At 39.8% G+C, this 12,400-nt stretch overlaps 1 protein-coding gene across 1 annotated transcript in view; it reads right to left on the bottom strand.

Annotated features, from left to right (window-relative positions):
- The window catches only part of otud7b (OTU deubiquitinase 7B), a 32,528-nt gene that overhangs the window by 13,941 nt on the left and 6,187 nt on the right, over nt 1-12,400 (bottom strand). The gene's annotated exons all lie outside the window — the stretch shown is intronic.

Genomic DNA, 12,400 nt, shown 5'->3' with positions numbered 1-12,400 from the left:
TCCATCACGCTCTCACTTTAGACTCACCATCGACCTCAGCTCCGGTCCCTATTATGGGCTTCCCGGGCTCACAGGGCAAGAACACCGCTCAGTGGAAGCGACCTTTGTGAGTGACTATTATTTGTGAGATAATCATCTCAAGAGGGAACTGCAGCCTCAGATATAAGGCTCCCAGATAGTCTTCTTTTCTCAAGACTATTTGAAAGAAGTATGAGAATACCCGAGAAAATACTGAGAACCACTGGAAAAGGGACCATCTTTGGACACAATGTCAATGGGGTTGAAGGGTAAGATATTTCAAATATTAATGTGACTCTTGTTACCATACTGTCAATAACAGAGAAAGAATAAACAGTCCCCCTGAAAAACCTTTATATCAGACAGGAGCTGGTTAAAAGGCATGACTGCAACATACAATATTATCCAACTTTTCATGCAATAATCAATGCTACAATTATGAGAAGCTATTTTATTGACATAAGAATTGTGGAATCATGGGTCCTGAGTGAGACTGTGGCAAACATAAGTCAATATACTTAAAACAATATGATGGCCACTGAAGGTACAGGGATGTAGCACGTAACATGCCCCTGGTCTCGTCCTTGCTGTACACATATTGAAAGCTTCTGGGAACATCATTACGAGATGCCTGAATCACATGAGCTATATCTCTCCCTGAGACAGAATCCTGCCCTTCAGCCTTTATAACTAGAGTCCATGGGGATGAGTTGAAAAGAGAGAAAGATCGATTGGAGAATATACTGAGAATTTTACCTCCAGCTTATAGCTGTCATTGTACAGCAAGAAACTATTTCCACTGAGCCGATTAAGATCCCTCATTTGTGAAGAGCCACGATGGTAAAGCTTCTGCACTTGAGGCAAGTACATGTTCTCTATTTGAACTGCATTTGATTAATTTGCTTTAACAGATGAAATTAATCAAATCAGTTGGTGGCCATTTATAAATCGAAAAACTCTACAAGTTCAGTGTCTATTACCATAGAATACTCAGCATGCCCAGGGGCATGACAAGAAGGGGTCAAATGTCTTGTTCTTGGCAACAAGTAGGGCTGAAAGTTACCAAAATGTGTGTTTTACGCAGAAATATGCTGCTGCCAACACAGGGCAGTGATTTGTGTCTAGGATGGCTGAGCTTTTGTCTGGCAGTGGGGCTTACGTAATGAGAGCCGCTGACAACACGTGGGCGTGGAGCTGCGAGAACAGCCTACATCACGGAAGGAGGCAGAGGTCACCACTGTCCACTGCAGCAGCTCGCAGTGGACATGAATAGGGTCAATTCAGTCCTCTGACTGGAGCCACACGTTAGTCTATGCAGCCTTCAGCTCACGGAGGAGGAGAGCTGTTCTGTGTTCACTGGAACAAACGCCTTCACATTTCTGTGATTGTGCAGTGCAGCTGCTGTTTTTGAATCTAAACCAACAAAAAAGGCCGCAATTGTCTGTGTTTAAAAGCAGTGTGGTACTAAAAAGCTACCGAGTAAGCTTAAAATTTGCCAAAGGTAAAGGCTAACCCAAATTACAAAACAGAAAATAATCTGGAAACCTTGACCAACAGTCGACAGAATACCAAACTAGATGAGCCACTAGTTCTGTCCAAGGTATTTGACATACAGTATGTGTATAATCAACTTCAGCTTAGTAAGGAGTACCAAGTAAAGGATTGAAAATTGGAGAACAATGTGAATGAGATAACAGAGCGTGTTAATAAGATTAAAAGCTCCAGCGGAAAGAGTCCAGCGGAAACTTGTTAAAGCAGAGGACACACTTGAGAAGCTGGAGACATGTGGAAGGAGGACAGACAAGAGAATTTATGATGTTCTGCAAATATAGAGGTCGCCAGTGACAAGGGATTTGCTGAAAGGCTAATATAAAAAAAAAAGGAAGCACTCACAGGCAGGTGAACGCAGGGTCTATTCCGTGCAGAGAACTGTTCTCCCATAATGGGTCTGTGTCTAAAACCATTTTCAATTGATTCGAAAGAACAGTCCGGTAAGATAAGTACTCACTTTTTACAACCACATATTTTACAACTCTATGCTTCAACTGATTTTCTTCATTTGTACAATGATCATATACATTAATTCATTCATAGTTCACTTGTATTTATTAATTAAAAATGATTTATTATTTTTATTTATGATGTATATATTTACTCTAATTGCTGTGGGCATTATGCACAAAAAAATAATAATTGAAATTAACTGAATTACATACCTGTATTACAATAACTGAACTTCTGAAATGATCATCAACAACAGAAATTGAAAGCTCCACAGTTCCCCGACAATAATTTTCAAAGAGTCCTTGTTTTTTTTGGGGGTGGAAAAGAACTTCAAGGCAGATTACGGAATCTGATCCCCGGATAATAATAAGCCAGAAGAAAAACAACTTCATCTGCTGTTTTGACTTCCAGCTTCATGTGTTCGAGGAGGCATGTTTTTCCACCTGACCCATTGTGTTCACACTGACTTGACATAAATTGAAACATTTAAACTGAGCTATCAAATTATATTCACACAAGAATAGGAAAGGAATAGAGGAAACCCCGCTTTATTAGAGGTCATATTGGGATGAGGCAATCCGGAATTCTCATCACTATGTAACTTATTTGTTTGAATTATAATGTTGAATTATCCACACAGTAACTTTTTAAAAAAGGCGCATTAAACAAAAGAGGACTTCTCTGACTAGCAAGTTGATCGCAGTGGTCTAAAATCATCCAAACTGATTGTTTTATTACCCTTCGAGACGTGGAATTACAAGGAAAGACACAGTTTTGGAGTGCTGGAAACGATTAAACAACTTTATCATGCAATGTCCTTTTAGTTTTACTTTGAGATTACATCCTTCATTTACTCAACAGCAAGAGAGACAGAGGGTTATCTAAAGGTATTTGTTTTCCAGGGTTTTGTATTTTCGGCTGGCATTTTTGGTGAACTCCCTTCCCCTCTCAATTTACCTAACCTTATTTTGATTCCCTCTTGATCGCCTCCTCTCCCCGTGAGCTACCGCGTATCACTCTCTCATGCTTCTCCTCGTTCCAAAATCTCTTTTTCATTTGCTGGTCATATCCTGTACTGACTTCCTGTAAATAGTTTGCCAGTCTGAAAGAAATAGACAGAAGTTGTCCTGCTCACTTTAAAACCAGGCACAAAATGGAAATACTGAATGACTATTGTGTCTAGTGTTCAGTAACCAAAAGATGTTTGTACTGTAGAAGCTTTGTCACGCTTCATTGTGTAAGAGACTCAAGCTGGGTCAGTCAGTATAGTGTGACCTAAATTAAAGGAACACTATGCACTGCAATGCACAAAAGTACAATTTAAAGCATCTATAAAAAACACGATGAAAACCTAATTCACACTTTTGACATTTAACCAAAGGACTTTCTGAATGCTCAAGCAGTTGTGTACCCATTTGTATTAATTGTGTTGAACTCCGATTCATTTTCAGGTCACTGGTTTTACATCCGCAGCGCCTGCCGCTCCACACATTCAACTGGGTTCAACATGTGGAATGGGGCAACTTATCTTCACAGTTGAAGGTTACAACATCCACCATGTGAAATTTGAACTCTTGCCGTTAACAGGGAAACAAGGGCAGTGGTTGGGGGTCACAGAACAAGAGACTACACCTGAATAGCAGGCAAACAATGACCTAGTCCAGGACAGCAGAAACATGTCAACAGAGCAACAATACTCCCTTTGCCAGCCACTGCAGAGCTCAACCTTTTCCGTCATTTTTCTCCATCTGATGAAGCCCATAAGACACACCCATCTTCTTGCCTGGTTTGGCAATATATCCATTTATATTGTTTTACACTCTCCTTATCTTATCTTCACCACTACGCAACATTCTTTCTGGCTCGCCTTTCATTATTAACAATGTTAGATTGTTGCACAATTTTCTTTTATTGAAGAGTGAGAGGTGGGTAAATAAGGGTTGCTGCTCATAGTAGCAACAAGTCAACAACACTTTATGAATAAGAATATACCAGGTTAAAGATTAAATTTCTTTGTCTCAAAATAGAGAAAATAAAATTATAGCTTAATTTATATACATATGCCAAGATACATAATCATGTCAGTGAAGGATATTGGAGTAAATGTAATAAAATAAATGCTGTAATCACGCAGTACTATACTCAGATGAGACTCCCTCACATATACTGTCATAATAACTGATCTCTTCAAATTGTGCTTCATATTATATTTTCATTAATGGATTTCACTCAGAGGTTGTTGGGAAATCATCCAAGAGCAGTTGAATTAAAAAAAAAGTTATTTAAAACCAACATGAAAACACTTCCAAAAACAGCTGAAAAGCTCACTTTGAATGTTTTTAAAATGGGACGACTGATTGGCTTGGATTGGGATCTATAAATATGTCAGTTCTATTTTGGTTCCAGCACATAAACTATCTGTGTGACTTCAGCGGGTCTGACACGCCCTCTGTGCATGGTTTGGCTGTGTGAGTAATGAAACAAAGGGTAAACAGGGCGTACCGATGAGGCAGCAGGCAGCTTCAGAACAAGTGTGTCATCCAGGGAAGTGTCAGGACCTTTGCGCTAAGTACTGACTGCTAAAAATGGACATTTGAAGGAAGACCGACTGTTGTTGAAAGGTTTTATGTCATTCTTCCTGAGTAACCTCGGATTCTATTTTGATTTCACTGGAAAGGGCACAGAAGTGATGTTTAAACTCGATTTTATGTGTGCAAAATACCTAAAAAATGGACATTTGAAGGAAGACAGACTGTTGTGCTAATCAAAAATGAAACGTTTTATGTCATTCTTCCTAAGTAACATCTGATACTATTTTGATTTCCCTGGAAAGGGCACAGAAATTATTTTTAAACTCAAGTTTGAGTGCAAAATACCTTTCCTTCACCAACAACGAGCAAGTCAATTCAAGAGTCCATCATAATCTCAGTTTCAAAAGGAGACATAAGTGCTACATTTCATGTAAAAGGATATCACGATATCTACCTCATTTCAGTCAAGACCAGTAAAATGAACATGAGAGGTTCTTTGTTATGGCTAATTTTTTCATGTGATGTGAATATGTGGAACGCTCAACTGGTTTTATAACTTTGTGAAAGAATGGTCGAATGAAGCAGTTGGGGAGGACAGTGTAATTGTACTTCGTATTGCCTTGGTAATGAAGACGTTATGAGACTCACTATCTCAGTGGGATCTTCGAATCGAAAATGATTGTAATGTGAAACATTAGTTTATATTCCTAACTGTTGACAAACCTCCAATGCACAACGTGTCCAGAATGTCCTCATCGACACAGAAGTGCTTCTGTGTGAAAGAACAACATGTGGCCCAACAGGTGGAAACTTTGAATGTCCTTTTATAAGAGAGTTTGGCGGTGAGACATGATCATGTATTTAGATTATTATGGCATTAAAAACACGCAAGACAAAGCAGCCTTGAAAGGAAACAGCATTAGACAAGCCACACTTTAAAGGCTTGGGATAATTAAAGGAAATTACAGCATTTATGAATGCATGAAAAGTATTTTTGCACTTGCTTATTGAATCACTATTCTGTGATAACCCTAGTAATTACCTTCAGGTGGTGTCCCTGCGTCATCCCAATTTTGGCTTCACTTTAATGTCAGGGCAGGTGAAGGTTAGATTGGTAGCATGTTTCTCACGTTTGACCATCAAAAGGCATCATTCAGACCAGCACCCAGTTTGGCTAGCCACTTGCCAGGTTTTTACATAAAACTAACCAGGAGCTAAGTCAGGGCTCGGGACAGGATCTGGAAAATGGGAGTGAATGTGCGACACTTGCTCTCTGACAATACATCACATGTTCTGAATAACAATAATTAATTACATTTCTTTTTTTGTACTTGGAAGTCACACTGCCAGAATGGTGAAGAACAGAAATAGGCTTGGATAAAAGTTGGCATCATTTGGGCGAATATTTGATGGGCTACCACACCCAATGAATGCCATAATTTGGAGACAAATCATTCTACATCCTACCTGTAAATAACTATCACTGATTTTAGATGGATACAAATGGTACACATTTTAACTCAAAAACTACACACCCAGCCCCTTCCCCCAAACCAAACACAGACACCCACACTGCATTATAGTTGATGAATGTTTAAAGTACAGAAAATATTAAGTCACATGTCAGCAAAACAGTACATTATGTTGTATATTGTACCCAAAGGGTCTCACAAAGTATAAGAATTCTTAAATCCAAAACTAAACCTTAAGTAGAACTATTGACGAAATATTGAGATACGTCTTGGATATTACGACACAGCCAGTTCATGTGTCAACAGAGCGCATGTGACACTTCGATACGCAGGTCTGGGATTTGTTCACTTAATATAAAACCAGTTTGCAAGCTATTACTTCCACCCAACCCTCGAAACACTTTGAATGTCTAAGAAAGGTGGAGAACAGCAGACTGAAAATTGAAATAAAACATTAGTCTGAACCCAGGGAACTAGTAAAATCCAAAGAGTCAGATCACCGAATTGGTCCCTTTTGGCACTGCTCTCCTGGTGCAGCCACAACAACCTGGAGCTCAACGCCCAGAAGACAGTGGAGATGGTCATAGACTTCAGGAGAGTAACAGTTTCTATGTCCCCTCTCATGTTGGCTGGTTTACCTATTCCTATTGTAGACTCCTTCTGCTTCCTGGGAACCACCATCACTGAGGACCTCAAATGGGAGCCAACTATCAGGTCCCTCATCAGGAAGGCCCAGCAGAGAATGTTCTTCCTGAGGCAGCTACGAAAACTACGACTGCCGACGAAGTTGCTGGTGGAGTTCTACACGGCCATCATCCAGTCCATCCTCACCTCCTCTATCACTGTCTGGTACAACAGCGCCACCTCCAGGGACAGAGCAGACTGCAGCGCATCGTACGTTCTGCTGAGAAGGTGATCGGTTGCAGCCTGCCACCTCTTCAGGACCTGTATGTCTCCAGGACCCAGAGACGCGCAGGTCGGATCAGAGCCGACCCTTCTCACCCTGGACATGGACTGTTTGTCCCTCTTCCCTCTGGCAGGAGGCTACGGTCCATCCAGACCAGAACCTCCCGTCACAGGAACAGCTTCTTCCCCTCGGCCGTCAGACAGTTGAATTCGTGAACAGCCTTGTTGTTATTTTATTTTATTTATTTATTTATTTTTATTTTACTTTATTTTACTTTATTATTTATTTACTTTTTGACTGCACGTTATTCCAAAACACTCTCCTAGTTAGCGGGCTCCCCACTGACCATGGCAATAAATTTGATTCTGATTCTGATTTGATTCTGGTTGTTTTCTATATAAAATCCAAAGCCATCAATTCACCCCTAGAGTGCAGTAGTAACTTCACACTTTAGGCGCCACTGTTGCAAAATTGCGACATCAACGTCACAGCATTTAAACAAGCCAAGCTGCAAATGTGGTGCTTGGTGTATTTACCACTTTACACCAGGTATTTCTATCCATGTTGTGGTGTAAATACAGTTCTTATCTCATTTGCAAGATTAGGAAGAGTATCACTAGTGGATCAAACAAACATCCGTAGAAGATACATAATTCACTATGGCTGCTGTCCAGTGACATCATCATGTAGAAATGAGCGAATTTACTCCCATCAAAATTTAAGTCAAACTGATGATTTTTCCCATTTACAGTATGCCTTCATCACTAACGGTTTTCCAGCTGTAGCCTTTTGAAAAGGTGCTAAGTGGAATATTTCATAGAAAAAACTGAACAGTAAAAGTGGTCATTAGCAACAACTTGTTTGCTTTCTTACATCAAGACACCAAAGTGCATCCAACTTTAACTAAAACAAATCATCACATCTGAATTGTCTAACTAGTAATTGAAGTGTAAATTTATTATTCACAAAGACTGAGACTGAGACCCTAAGAGCACTTTTACACAAGATCCAATGTAAAAATCTAAAATAAAAAAAAGTGTTTGTTAAAAGGGCATGAGATTTTCTCTTCCTAATTCAGTGCATACTGTTCTGATCTTTAGTGACAAATGACAGCAGTACATGGGTATCATCATTAGCCAGTCTCGCCAATAAGAAAAAGACATTAGCAAAACAGATTTGCTATAAGCAAGAAAAGAACAAGCAGCAGAACCAGACGAGGATGAAAAACAGAGGTGTGGTGAGATCGCCGTCCTACAGGCGTCTTGATCTGTGTTGTGTGGTAATCTGGTTATTGACCGAGCCGCGTTTACACTCACACGTTACATAACATGGCAGCTATAGGGAGCAGCTTGATCTCTGCTTGAGTGGTGGAAACCCTACACACAGTTAATCCCAAGTTTCGCTGCACAGATGATTGCACATATGCTGAGCAATCAGTGTATACGCTACAGTAGTAGAGGCTTTCTGGACTAAACCAATGACAGAAAATGCTTGCTCTGAAGTTCTGGGGAAAAAAATATATAAATTACTCTCTACATTTGTATGAAATAAATGGAATAACAATGATAAATATAATTCATACGCGAGCGCTGTGAAGACCATTTCAGGGATTAACATGTGCACAGCCATACAGAGGCAACACCATAAATCAGGTGGTACATCTGTATTGCAAGTGATCACTTCCATTTCCTGCTGGTCCTGAAGCATGACGACCTGCTGGAAGGAATCAACAATGGCAACATGACATAAGAGAACCAAGCCACCTTTCACCTCCATTGCATCATGGGACGGCACTGCTCATGCACTGCGCTCAAGAGACACCAATATGCTGTTTGCTGTAAGGCATCTCATATCTTGTCAACTCACACAAGGCAAACCTTCACACCCACATGCATTATGTCTCAGTTGGTCATGATCCTATTACTAATTCAGAATTCTTATATAAAGCATAACTCCCAAAACAGATCATTAAGGGGCTGCTTCGGCTCAATGTTCAGTGGCATTTCAAGGAAAAATGAGAGACAAGTTTGCTATGCATCAGGAGATGGACTGATTTCACTGTTTTAAATTAGTTTACATTTTGCTCATTGAGGCTAATGGACAGTCCATTAGCTTGTATTCATGTACGTCCAAGAAAGCTTTTTAGGCGTATTGATGCAAAGGAAACAGATGTTGCTGCAGTCCAGGAAAAGAAGAGCGTGTTTCCAAAAAAGGCATTCATTCTATTTCGGCTTTGACCTCGAGTGCAAAAGTGTCACATTCATTTCAATGCGCGAGTACTTATTAGGACATTTTTTCTGAGTGACACATGTTAGCACATTCCAAACCTGATGAAGTTTTCACCATCAGCTGTGGGGGTTTGTGTGTGTAATGAAAAACAAAACAGAAGCGTGAACACATACACAGCTGATGTAAGAGATTCCACACGGAGCCTGCCCTCTCTGACCACATCTCACTGACACCGGTCCAGTCCAGAAGCTGCCCAGTCATAACACAAAAATCTGGGAGAGGAGGAGGAAACCTATTCCCCTGCGATGTCCTCCTGCTCCACACTACTGCTTAAAAAAAACCTAAAAATGCAAAGATACGAAAGAAGTTTGAGTTTCTCTCTTCTAACAAGAGCTCACGGAAAAAAATCTTAATAAGGAAAGCAAATGCTTAAAAGAACTTTGACCACAGATGTACTTTCTGACTCATCTGGAACGAAAAGAATGCGTCACCAAGATAACATTTGCTTTGAACTTCATGAATAGACTTTTTTCATATATAGTTTATTTACCCTAAACAGAACTAAGGAGAGAATTAATTATCAACAGAATAGTGTATAGAATAGAATAGTGTTTTGTCAGTGCTTGTTGCCTTAATATTGAAGGTTGGGGAAAACGTAGGCTGAACACCCATTTTTCTTGTGTTGGCCCAAAACTAAGTGCTGTGCTGTAACTGAGTGGCTGTACTCAAAACATCAACACCCAGCCACAGGGACTTTCTAGTCAGCTAACCTGGCACAAAGTTCTAGTGACTATAACACAGGTTCTTAAACTGTGTATTCCTGCATTATTTTAACAACCTAACACTTATAACAAAGACAATTGCGTTTTTAACTGTATTTTTTTATTACAGTAAGTCGAAAAAAAATCCCCAAATTACATTTCATACTACATTAGGTCACCACTACATGTGACATCACATGTAATTGACAGATATGTCCAAAACATGAGTTAATTTGGTGGCAACAGCCCCAAGTTGTACAGGGTTCAAACAACAATTCAATATATATTTAAATCAACTTCCTGCAGTGGCAAATTCATAAGCGTTCCTCTATGGTAACCACATTATGACAACATTCAGATTTGCAACTTTTTAAATTTTTGTTGAAAAAAAAGATGTTTAGAACTTAAAGCTATACTCAAAAATCACACTTACAATCAGAAAAAAAGATCATTTTGAACGGAGAACATGGAGTTTCTATGGCATATGTATAACATGCTTTCACTCAGACTTTGCAGACAGGCTGTGCAGCAATGTAGCAAACACAAAGCTCCACCACCGCTGCACCATGACATCAGCTCTCAGAGATTACGATAAACGGTGGTGCTTGACGTTTTTTCAGCCGCATCTACTCCACTGTTATTACTCACCAAGCGGTGTTTATGACAAACCTTAGCTAATGCAATGGTCACCAAAAACGTTTTTCGATGAATAACTGACTTACCAGATTTCTATTATTATTTCAAAAGCCAGCATTTTTGTGTCTGGGTAGAAGGTTCAGTCTTTAACTGCATTCAACTGAGAATAATGTATCTGCCATGTGCCCTATTTCGTCATTAATGACTTCTGACCAACCTCCAACTCACAAGATCAACTTCATCAGGAACAAGGACCATGACTGTTCTGTGTTCCATCAACCCACTGTATATCTCAATGATGAAGAGAGAAGAGAAGAGAAGAGAATGCACCCTCTTTCCAGATTCAGACCCGTTATCAATAGTCTTGTTTACATTAAAGAAAAGACTGCTCTCAAGTCTGAAATCACACCTGCGGCTTTAAGCCCCTGTTCGCTCTCTGCTTGTCCCCCAGCTGAGTGCACAAACAGGGGTTTATGAGTCCATCCATTAAAAGTGGCCTCAGAGTTTCCTGGGGCACATCACGGCAGTCAGAACCAGTAATCACCAGTAAAGGAGTGCTAATTAACAGCCCTGCGAAGCGGTGTGCCGCCAGCCATACTATAGGGGATCATAACCAGCATGCCAACATTCCACACAAGACCACATTATGGCTTGGACATAAGCTGACTGGAGCTAAGACAGACAGGAGCAAGTTTGATGGTGAAGGTTATCTGCTATTGGATTCCATTCATATCTGTGTCATACAGAGAAGCAAAAGGGTCAATGTTGGTCATAAGCTGCTCCTACAGTAGAATGGAAATTAAGATTTTATCGCCTCTGTAGTTTATGTTGTTATGGAGCAGAGGATGTTAATACAGGCATCAACTTGTCAGGCAAACTGATCGGCAATAGCTCATCTGCCAAATCAGGATTGGTAATTCATAAATACTACCACGAATAATACAAATTAATATCTAGACTAGGGGAAATACCATTCTCTGAAAAACATTAAGTTTACATAAGCAAATGAACAATGTAATTAGAAAAAAAAATCCATGCCATCTCAGAGTGAGCTGCAGTAATGTATACAAGCATGATGTGTCGAACCGAGGTACAGTAGAAAGGTTGGTCAGCTACTTCAGACCTTTGAATATGCTTAGCGCTGCCGTCGCATCGATCAGCTTGGGACATTTTTAGTTCAAGCATCTGCAAAAATGGTTTGTGCTGGAGGCAACTTACTGCAAGCTCAATGTCTGGAGTCGTTTCTGGTGCAGTTGCAACAGGGTGTGAGAACAAATCGATTACCTTTAAGAGTACTGTATATTACAAGCCAGAGTTGTATACAATGTTGTAAATACCTTCCAGGATCTGATGGCGATTGAAAGCTCTTGGCCAAATAAGTGTCGAAACACACAATGGATTGAATAAGTGTCAGGGTTTCCACTGATGCCATAACACTCCTTGATTACAGTACAAACTGTGTTACATAAATCACATTTAAAAAGGAACACCAGCTGCTTCAATTTGCATTTTTCATACCCTGAAGGAGCACAAGACATTTGTTTCACATAAACCTGATCTTGGGTCTGTTCGTTTCCTTTTTTATATCGTCAGTCACTCCATTCATTTTTGTCCCACTCTGGAAAATGAAATGAACTTAATAGCGTTAGGTAGAGAGTTAAGAGAAAATAGAAATGTGATACTTTTATTCCAGCAAAAATATCTTTCGGTTACCACGCCTCACTTCATCAGTTCTGCTCAGCGTAAACATCAATGAAAAAAAAAAGAAATATTCAGCATTTGAAGGCTCATGCATGTGCACAAAATATTGACAAATAAAATTAAGTTATTTACTAAAAAAAA

Source organism: Synchiropus splendidus, chromosome 12, assembly GCF_027744825.2.
Source record: "Synchiropus splendidus isolate RoL2022-P1 chromosome 12, RoL_Sspl_1.0, whole genome shotgun sequence".
NCBI lineage: Eukaryota > Metazoa > Chordata > Actinopteri > Syngnathiformes > Callionymidae > Synchiropus > Synchiropus splendidus.
The sequence above is the reverse complement of the archived record's forward strand: the minus strand, read 5'-3'. Positions and strand labels throughout refer to the sequence as shown.